This window comes from Narcine bancroftii, chromosome 11, assembly GCF_036971445.1.
Source record: "Narcine bancroftii isolate sNarBan1 chromosome 11, sNarBan1.hap1, whole genome shotgun sequence".
Classification (NCBI taxonomy): domain Eukaryota; kingdom Metazoa; phylum Chordata; class Chondrichthyes; order Torpediniformes; family Narcinidae; genus Narcine; species Narcine bancroftii.
In genome coordinates, this window is record NC_091479.1 from 56,298,466 (window position 1) to 56,308,449 (window position 9,984).

The following is a 9,984-nucleotide window of genomic DNA, read 5'->3' on the forward strand; positions in this document are numbered from 1 at the left end:
CTGACATTACATTGTCAACCTGTGGGCCTGTGGGAATAAGTTATTTCCCTGCCTGGCAACCTGATTATGTTCCTCCATACTGGTGAAGTTTTGGAAGTCTGGTTGGCGCATGCGCTGTGGATTTGCGACTTGAAGTTGGGTTCGCGCATGTGCGGCTGATACGCACGTGCCGACTGAGGGCCACTCAGCAAAGTCTTTGTGAAAGCGCCAACTAACAAGTCGCGCATGCGCACTGAAATTAAGATGGCTGCCCCCAGCCGATGGACCCTGAGAAACTGAGTCACAAAATCAATCTGCATATTTTGGGTCGTACATTTTGTCTCTGTTCTCTGTTCTCGTTTGATTTTAAAAATAGTCTCTAAGACTTCAGGGCTCCTCGCACAGGGGAAAATCTTTGACTTGCGTCCATTGTGGGACCTTTCGGGTTTCATTACGGTCGCAAGTCGGGGAGGACCTGTCGGGGGTCATTGGGTCGTTTAGGAAGGGATGGAAAACAAATCTGAAGGAGTTTAGAGATAGTTATTATTTTAATGTCAGGAGTTCTGAAACAGTTATAGAAGGTAGAAAGAAAAAGCAAGAAAAAAGCTAAAATGTTCTTTGTGTAAAATGGCGCATGAAAAACAGCAGAACAGAGTAAACAAGATAACAGAGGAATTTAAGAAATATGTACGTACACACACAAAGAGCTTGTTTAATAGGGGGTGGGGAAAGGAGGTGTGAGTACGGGATAGGAGAAAGTCGGACTCAGTCAAGAGTCAGGCGAATAGGGAAAAGTGCCAAACCAATCCAAGAAGGATAAATGTAGGAAAAATGTAAGGGGAGGTGAATTGAAAAATGTATAAAAACAAAGAAGCTTCCCGCCCTCGGTGTACTTTCCTGAGGTAGGGGGAGAGTATCCAACCTTGCAATGTTGTAAATGTAAATAAATGTTCTTTGTTCTCAACTTTTGTCTCGAGCAGATTTTGTGAACGTGAAGCCACTTCTCACAAATCCATTTTTCTTTGCTTCCCAGTGCTCATAGAATGTGTCTGATTCCATCCGTTGTTCCTGTTGTAGCATCACATTCTTCATAAAGTTAGATGTTATTTTTTAAAGTAGTGTCACTTGAACAATAATGCTCCAATCCTTCTGATCCTGATGTACCAAGTGTTTAAAATGCAATGTTTCTCAGTTACTTGTCCAAATGCCTTAAAAATATAGGGACTTTGGTGTTAACAATACAGAGTCAATATTTCACTAATCCTTTTGAATTTATGATCTCTGGGATTTCTCGTCAAGTTTTATATTTAGGTTGGTGTATCTTGCAGACCTGTTTGGTTGCAGCAAGTAAGAAGTTATCGCCTTGTAGCATCCGCTGTGGCAGCGCTACCACATACTGTTTTAAATTCCCCACGTGTGCTCGCTGGCCAACCCACTTCTGGTGACGTAATCCCTGACTTCCATCTTTACGTCATTGTGTCGTGGAGTCACTCTCCAGCTGGCTGCCGCTATGTGGAAGTGTAGGGCTCCTCAGCCCATACATGGTGCTAGGAGTGGGCTCCTTCTCGGCAGTGAAGGGGAGTCTGTGCCATCTTGGATTATCCAAGTGTTGCAGCGATTTGGCCTCTTTTTGCTCACCTGGTCTCTTGACGCACCATAATCTCAGCATTTATAAGGGGGAAATTCTTTCAATGTTTCATTCACTTTTATTACAGATTTCTTCCTAGATTATCTGTGTTACATTGAATGTTATGGGTTTTCATGAACAGGGATCATGATTTTACTCATAATTTGGTGAGCAAATGGATGGGACATTTTTACTAATGCCCCATGGGAATCGAAATAAAAATGAAGTGACAAAATTTGGAAGGTTTGTTGACCCTTGTTTTTAAGCAGGATGTCAGGATAACCTTCATGTTGCTTGCTGAATTAAAATGTGATTTGTCAGTTCTTAATGGCAGCTGCCATATTGGCATTGCAAGGAGAGATGGGAAATGGGTCAGGTCCTTGGTGGTCCCAGTAATGCAACGTAGAAAGATGTCACGGGGCTGAATGTGGTTTAGGGAGGGTGAGGGTATTAATTTTTAGGAAACGTATGTGGCCAGCCACCTATCAATATTTTTTGTCAAACAGAAACTGCTGCTGGTAGAAGCCATTTCCTACTTTGAACAGGCCCAATGTCAATATCCAAGCACATATTGTTAAGAGCCCATAGGATCCCAAAACCCAGCAGCAAGAGACATTCACCAAGACAAGTGGTTTTTAAAACAGAAGTTATTTTTAATCAAATTTAAACATGAAATTAGAATGAAACTTTAAATTAACTCTATACTTAACTAATCCAAATGAACCCCCTTCTAATTCTAAGCGCACATGTTTGTAATGTGTATAAATTTAAGAAAAGTTCTTTGGTTCAAGGTTCAATCTCACTTCTCCTTCTTCCAAGTTCTCTGGATGCCCAGCCTCCCTCTCGCCCTACAACTCCCCCTTCACCCTCCCCCTTACCCCTGCCTGGCCCCGCCCCCTCCCCTCATTCACCGCCCCCGCCCCCTCCCCTCATTCACCTGCCCCGCCCGCTCCGGGCTCCCGCCCCTCCCATCCCCCTCCCTCTCCCTCATCCCCATCCCCTCCCCGCCCCCTGCACCGACCCCTCGGCTCCACCCAAACACCCCGCTGGTACCGGCCACTCCTGGGTGGGGCCCGGCGGGCTGCGGGTCGCCCGCTTGCGCAGCTGAGGAAGGTCCCGGCGCTGCCGCCAACTTCATCCCATTCGCGCCCGCGGCGACGCGACGGACCCCGAGCAGATGACGCCGCCACCAACGTCCCGCCGCCTCACAGCAAGAGCCAATCAGCCCGCGAAACCGCCCATCAATCCAACCCGACTTTAGCGTCCAATCCCATAGCGGCCTCACCCAATCAACCCATATGCTCGCGCAACTGAAGCAACCAATCAGCGAGAGAGCGAACACACAGGTGAACCCAATCAGCATCGCAAGACAGAAATCAAAGGCAGTGGAAGGAGCAGGAGACCTTTCGGCCCTTCCACTTACATCTACCCCAACACTCAATCTAATCCTTGGGAAACACAGGATCACTTTGTCTTGGCTCCAGGATTCCTCTGATCTCAAGAAATACATTGTACCCCAACTGCAAGGGAGACTATTTATTATCAAACTTTCCTTTATATTTATTACCGCTTCCAATTTAATGGAGGACACAAGTGGTTGTGTCAACCAGCTGGACCGCCTCGGGGAACCTCATGGAGCAGGCAATCTTGGTGAGAAGGTAACTCATCCCGCGGGAGGCCGGTAGTGACCCTACAATGTCATTGTAGATGTGGCTGAACCTATGTGGTGCTGGCTCGAATGTCTGGCATGGTGCCTTCACGTATGTCTGTATTTTGGTCATCTGGCAGAGTGTGCAGGCCTTGGCCCACTGACAACCTGTTTTTGAAGGCTCAGCAAGACCAACCGATTGACCACCATTTTGACAGTACTGATGGCTGGGTGCGTCAGATTGTGCACCTCATCATAAAACTGCCATCTCAATGCTGTCGGCACGATGAGGTGGGGTTTGCCATTGGAATGTCGCAGAGGAGCGTCTACTTACCAGGATCGATGTTAACATCCTCCAGCCTGAGCCTGGACACTGCTCTCTTGCTTGCAAGGATCTCAGGGTCATCCTGCTGTCCCCTGCCGAGGGCTAAGTAGTCTATTCACTGGGACAGGGCCTGGATAGACTTGATTGCGGGGATGGGGCAGTGCGTCACCCATGATGTGTTGAATGTCGGTAGTGAACTCAGACTCATATGAGAGGAGTCGCTGCTGCTTGGCCGGCCACAGGTCCAAAACTTTATGGAAGGCAAAAGTTAATGGCTTCTGGTTCATGAAGACACTGAATTGTCTACCTTCCAAAAATACCTTAAGTGCCTGACTGCCAGGTACAGCACCAATTGCTCTCAGTCAAAGACGCTGTATTTGAGTTCAGGTGGCCAGAGATGTCTGCTAAAGAAGGACAGGGGCTGCCATTCCCCTTTGATGAATTGCTCCAGTGCACCCCCTACTGCTGTGCAGGAAGTATCTACTGTGAGAGTGGTGGGTGTCTCTGGCCTGGCGTGTACCACAAGGGTTGTGTTGGCCAGTGCGTCCTTGGCCTTCTGGAACGCCTCCAAATCCTTTTGTCCCAGGTAATGTCTTTACCTTTCTCCGCATGATGTGGGCCACGGGGGGGCGTGGCAAGATGGTGTAAGGATCAGACGTGCCTTCCAGTCCTCTCCTGACTCTATCTTAATGTTTTGTCTAGAAATGCCCGTTAAAATTCTTTAAAAGTTTAGATAACTTCAGTGATGTTAATTTAACTTATGATGGTAAAATTGGTGGAAAAGAGCAAAAAAAAACGACAACAGATTATCAAAAAACTACATTTTCCAAAAGTTCAAGTTTTGGAGCCTACCTACAGGAAAGACATCGAGACTCAGCCTGAAATGGATCCCAGGAGAAAGGTACAGCTTTCGGATGTAGAGTTCAATATTACATCGGTAGAGCCCTCTAAAGTGGGCGCCAAACAGCCTTTAGAACAAAGAGTTACTCAGGTTCGCACATGTGCAGTAGCATCTGACGGCAATGTTATGAATGAACCACTTGTAGTAACATCAGTTGAAGTACCGGCTGGGGAAAGGCATTTGTCAACTGTAGCGGTGGCACTGCAAACTGCACCTTTTGAGATAAAAGAACCTATACAACTTGATGGACTGGGGAAAACCCCGGCCAGCGTCCTCCAGTCATTGCTGGAGAGGCTGTGGCTGGGGTTTCCACACGCAGCTATACTACAAGGAAGGCAACCAGAATGAAGGAAGCAAAAGAAGACCCTTTGGTTATGCAGAAGAAGCAGGAATCTGTTGAGCCAGAATCTCTTCCAATTGAAAAGATTCTTGTGAATCTTGAATCTAAATGATCTTATACAATGCAGGGATTATCCAAGATTATGACTGAACTTGGTACTAGGTTTAATACTCTGTGGTGAAAATACATTCTCAACAGATGGCTGAGTTTGGAGCTTTTAAGCTTGAAGTGAGAGATAAATTTAATTCGTGTGAAGAAGATATAGACGAAATACGAGATCATGTTTCAGATGTGACCAAAATGGTCAAAGACTTACAAACTCAAAATAAAAATTTGGTGAAAAAGATTGATTATTTGGAAAACCAATCCAGACGGAACAATATAAAGATTATTGGTTTGCCGGAAGGAATGGAGGGACCAGACCCAAGAAAATTTTTTACTGAATGGATTCTGCAGGTGCTGGGTCAAGAACATTTCCTGGAAGGTATAATACTGGAACGTGCTCACAGAGGCTTGCGTAGAAGACCTATTTCAGGTCAAAGTCCAAGACCTGTTTTGGTTCGTTGCTTGAATTATTACGACAAGAAATAATTTTACGAGTGGCTATTAGAAATGCACAACAGAGAAAATCACCCTTGATGATTCAAAATAATCGAGTTTTCTTCTATGCGGATTTGAGTCAAGAAGTTATGTTCCAATGACGGGAATTCAATTCTGCTAAAGAGTTGTTGTGGAAGAAAGGTTATAAGGCAACCTTTAGATATCCAGCTGTTTTGAAGGTTTTTCAAGATGGTTGCCAACCAAAGTTCTTTGATTCTCCAAAGGAAGCTATAGCATTTGCTCAAGAGCTGCCAATTACTCGGTTTCAACAGAGACGTAGTCCGCCGCGATCTCTAAGGAGACAAGAGATGGAAGAAAAGAGCCGTGCTACAAGAAGGAATGGTTGTAATGGTGACTCGGCAGTTGGAGCTGATTAAAAGAAGAGTTGTTCTTTTTTTTTAATTTTTTAAAAAATATTAAATAATGATGATGTTAGTTTAAGATGAAGTGAGAGTTGGGGGAGAGAACTGGATGGGCACTATTTCCTGAAAGTCATCTGCTACGTGTGAGTTATCTCACACCCATTTTTTTGGGAGTTACCGCATTGCGCGGTTTAGACGGGAGGGGGTATTTTTAACCTCCTACCTGTTTTTTTTTCCTTTTTTTGTATTATTAGATTAAAGAGTTAAGGGTTTTCTTTTGTGTTTATAAAAAAAAGCATAAGAAAGTATTTGATTGTTTAAAAAACTAAAAATTCATGTGGTTTTTTTTGTAAAGTTTATTCAGTAGATAAGGAATATTTGAACTTTAAATGTGAATGGGATGGATAAGTTTTTTTTTAATATTTTTTCTTTAACTTTAAGGTGAAAGGAGTGGTAATTCTGGTGTATATTATTTTGCTATTTTAGTTATAGAACAAAGGGAATAATGGTGAAAGTTATAAATTGAATTGTACAATTCTTAATGAGGCTTGAATTTTGTTTGTGGCTTATGCTCCATTTGTTGAAGATATAGATTTCGTTGCAGATGTATTTTTATATTTGGATATCTGAATTTTAACGTAATGATTGGGGATATTTAAATGTGGTTTTGGAGCTTTTATTGGGTAATTATTCAAGGTTAAAAGGGAAAAATGGTGGAAGAGTACCAAATTTGAATTGTACAATGTTTAATGAGGTTGGAATTTTGTTTTAAGATGGCAGTTTATGTGACTAATATGATGATAGATGTGAAGTTAGTTGATATTTGGTGAAGGTTTATCTCTATTGAGAAAGTTTTATTTTTCATCTTTTTTTTTCTCATGCTACAATTTTTTTTAAAGAATTGATTATTGTTTCAGAATTTTTGATAGACAATGTTACTGATTTTACTAATTTTTTATATTAAGTTTGTTAATTATATGTTTCATCTTAACTCTGTTAAATATATGCATTTAAGTTTGATTTAAATATGTTTTTTAAGTCTGATATCTTAGTATTAATTACTTTTCTTTTTGTTAGTATTTTAATTGGTTATGTTTTTGTTTTTTTTGTAAGTGGGTTTTTTTCTCACATATATTATTAACTTTATTAATTCTTCACTCTTTATTTTGGGGGGGAAGGGGGGGGTTGTACTAATTTGAGTTGGGTTATTAATGTGTAATAATTATTGGGGAGGGTATAGTTTATTTAGATTACTGATACTGTATTGTAATTTTATTATTTTGTTCTTAATTTTTAAATGTAATTCTATATGTTATTCATGTTATAAAATCTTAAATAAAGTTTAAAAACAAAAAAATGATGTCGGCCACAACCGGTATGAATCAGTGATAAAAATTAATCGTACCAGTGAATTCTTGTAGCCCCTTCATTATGTGGGGTTTGAGGAAGCACTTAACAAACTCTACCTTTTCAAGCAGGGTTTAGTTCCGTGCCTGTTTATTTGACCCCCAAGGAAGTCGAACGTTTCCAACCTGAACTAGCACTTAGCAAGGTTTATATCGTAAGTCCAAATTCCCGCAGCCAGGCGCACAGTCACATTAGACGGTCTCTGTTTAGCTTCATTGCCACCACTTTGACATCTTGTGGTTACTGCCACCCTCTGCTGTTGGAGAATATCCTCCTTGATCTCAGCCCCTCAATGTAACTAAGAACCCCTAAAATGTCCCTAATGTTTTGGCCTTCATCACTACTCCTGGCAAGGCATTCTTGACAACCACAACTCTGGGTAAAAGAAAATACCCCTGATATCTCCCCTAAATCTTCCTCCCTTTGCTTTAGACAGATGTCTTCTAGTGTTTGCTACTCCCATCTGGGTTTCAGGCAAACTGAAGGGCATCTTTCACCGAGTTTCTGGTTTTCCAGCAGTTCTGGATGTCTATCTCTGGATGCTCTGCTCCGTGGACCACCCCGCAGTATCCCATCTAGTCCTGGAGTCTCTGTGTCAGCAATGCTCTGCTGACCACTGCCTAATGGCTTTGTGGTCAAATGTGTTTGTCTATGAAACCGTTCCCAGGAAGGTAAAGGGGCAAAGTCCTGCTGACTGGAACATTGTGCAGCACCAGGGCCAGGCCAATCTTTCGCAACACCTGAGCCAGGTAGAACCTCAGCACAGAGCAGCATTTGGTGCCCTTGCACTTTGGTTACAAGCACAGCCACACACAATTATGGTCATGCTGGTTACACCCTTGTCCCCATTGATTGATGATGTACACGGTCCTTCTCCAGACTCTATCCATTTTGGACCCCCACATGAATAGGAAATTTGTTTTGGGAATTGACAGGGTGGTGGTGTGGGGATGGGCCAAACCTGGCCCACGTGCAGCAGGACCGAAAGTTCCTTGCACATTGCACCTGATAATCAGGTTTTACCCGAATGACAGAGATGGGTATCTGTGTGGTTCTCCCTGTCTCCTGGACCTGGGGGTCTTTGTACTGCTCCCCATCTCCTTAAGTTGGTGCTTTGTTCTCCACCACCCCCACAAGAAATCCAAGACCCCTGGATGGAGGGCAGAGGCGCAGAGAGATCAGTGAGAACACGGGTAGTTTCAACAGGGTGGGGTCCATCCAGGCGCCTGATAACAGGAGGAACCAAGTGGGAAGGAGGATGCAGGGCATTCGATAGCAGGACATTGCAAGAGAGTGGATTCCTCGAACTCTTCAGGGGAGAAGGCGCTGGTCGATCCATCGGTTTAGGTGGGGCAGGGTATAGACATGGCAGCTGACTGGAATTGTCAGCGGGTTACTGAGACCTGGGAAAGGAGGGGAAGGAGGGTGCAGTAGTGTTCTGAGAGTGCTGAGGGAGAGGCAACATGGGTGCCACCTCAAGGCAACGGTCCCCTGATTCATTGCAGGGATGGGCTCTGTAAATAGACTCATAGATATCCAGCACAGAGCATCTTTGTCGCCCTGCCATCAGGAAGGAGATATGGAGGAATAAAAGCAGAGCAGCCAGGGAGGGAAATAGCATCTTCCCACAGGCCATGAGATTAACAAGGCAACATGAGCTGGATGGGAGCTAAGAATGAAAAGGGTGAGAGGAATATGGACTGATTACAACAGCTCAGCTAGCTGGAGAGAGGGGCTGAAGGGCCTGTTTATGTTTTCTCTATCTGGACCAGCTTTTGAGTTCAAGCTTTAAAAAACCCAATCATTTTTAAATTTAATATCAATGGTACAGAATGAATCAAGAGACAAGATGTCTGTCCAGCAGCAAGCGTCGAAGGCACTTCCTGAAACGGAGGCTCTGAAACCACAGGGAGGTTCTGGACGGAAAGAGGCCCAGCTTCTTCTGGAAGGAGGAGAGGAGAGGCAGGGGAAATGCGGGGGAAGGGAACGGGAGGTGAGGGGCTAGGGATGCCGTCCACCGTTCACCTCCCCTTTCCTCTACCCCGTTCCCCTCCCCTTTCCACCGCCCGTTCCCCTCCCACATCCCCTCCCCCTTCCAGTCCCCAGTTCCCGTCCCCCGCTCACCTCCCCCATTCCCCTCCCCCTTCCCTTCCTCCTACTCCTAACCCTAACCCCTAACAAAATCCTAAACCTAACCTTAACACTACCGATACCCCCTACCACCACTCCACGTCCCCTAACTCTACCTCCACCCCGTCCACTAACCCTAACTTTATTCCTACGCCTATGCCACCCCCTAACCCCAACCCTAATGCTACCCACCATCCCCTAACCCCAAACCTCACTCCTCCTCTACCCCCCTGCTCCTACCCCCTTCCCCTATACCTAACACAAGCCCACTTCCCCGAACTATAGACCTAACCATAAACCAAGATATAGCCCTACCCCATGTCTCCTAACACTAACCCTAACTCTACCCAACTTCCCCAACCCTAAACTAAACCCTATCCCTATCCCTTACAACCTACCTCCTTCCCCTAACCCTACCTCCTACCCCTTCCCCATACCCGCACCCCCTACAACTATCCCCTTCCCCTAACCATACCTACTACACCTTCCCCATACCCACACCCCCTACAACTACCCCCTACCCTATCCCTTACAACCTACCCCCTTCCCCTAACCCTACCCCTTCCCCATACCCACACCCCCTACCACTATCCCTACCCTATCCCTTACAACCTACCCACTTCCCCTAACCCTACCTCCTACCCCTTCCCCATCCCCGCACCCCC